A 773-nucleotide genomic window follows, 5' to 3' on the forward strand; every position below is an offset into this window, starting at 1 on the left:
ATATCCAACAAATAGACCTTGGCTGTACTCCATCGTAGGTCTTCTGAGCCATGAAAAAGCAAAACACGTCATCTATACAGTATGTCTATACCATTTCAATATTCTAGGCAGATCTATACTTTATCAGCATTCATGACGTAACTTCTTTAAAAAAAAAATCCAACAAATAAATAGAAATAGTTAGGTGCACATATCAACCCCATACTAGTGCCAGATACCTGTAGATAATAGGCACCATTGAACATAAAAAAAAAATCTTTTTCCTGACCAGAGCTGCCGAGTTTATCAATAATAATTTGGTGGAAAGGCGGAATTATCCCAATCTCAAAGGTCCCATAACATGGGGCTTAGTGTATCTGAAGTCTCTTTTATGTAGACCTTAGTGGTCCCCTAATACTGTATCTGAAGTCTCTTTATATAGACCTTAGTGGTCCCCTAATACTGTATCTGAAGTCTCTTTTATATAGACCTTAGTGGTCCCCTAATACTGTATCTGAAGTCTCTTTTATATAGACCTTAGTGGTCCCCTAATACTGTATCTGAAGTCTCTTTTATATAGACCTTAGTGGTCCCTAATACTGTATCTGAAGTCTCTTTTATATAGACCTTAGTGGTCCCTAATACTGTATCTGAAGTCTCTTTCCTAAAACTCAGCCTTAGTGCAGAATTACAGCCACTAGAGCCAGTCCGACAATGAGCTTTTCTTTAGTATTGACCTTATGACCTCATAAGGGGTAATATTCAAGATCGGCCCATCTGAGCTTTCATTTTCT

At 37.4% G+C, this 773-nt stretch overlaps 1 protein-coding gene across 2 annotated transcripts in view; it reads left to right on the forward strand.

Annotated features, from left to right (window-relative positions):
- The window catches only part of dcun1d5 (DCN1, defective in cullin neddylation 1, domain containing 5 (S. cerevisiae)), a 40,063-nt gene that overhangs the window by 33,613 nt on the left and 5,677 nt on the right, over positions 1-773 (forward strand). The gene's annotated exons all lie outside the window — the stretch shown is intronic.

The sequence above is a fragment of the Etheostoma spectabile genome, unplaced genomic scaffold (genome assembly GCF_008692095.1).
Source record: "Etheostoma spectabile isolate EspeVRDwgs_2016 unplaced genomic scaffold, UIUC_Espe_1.0 scaffold172, whole genome shotgun sequence".
Classification (NCBI taxonomy): Eukaryota; Metazoa; Chordata; class Actinopteri; order Perciformes; family Percidae; genus Etheostoma; species Etheostoma spectabile.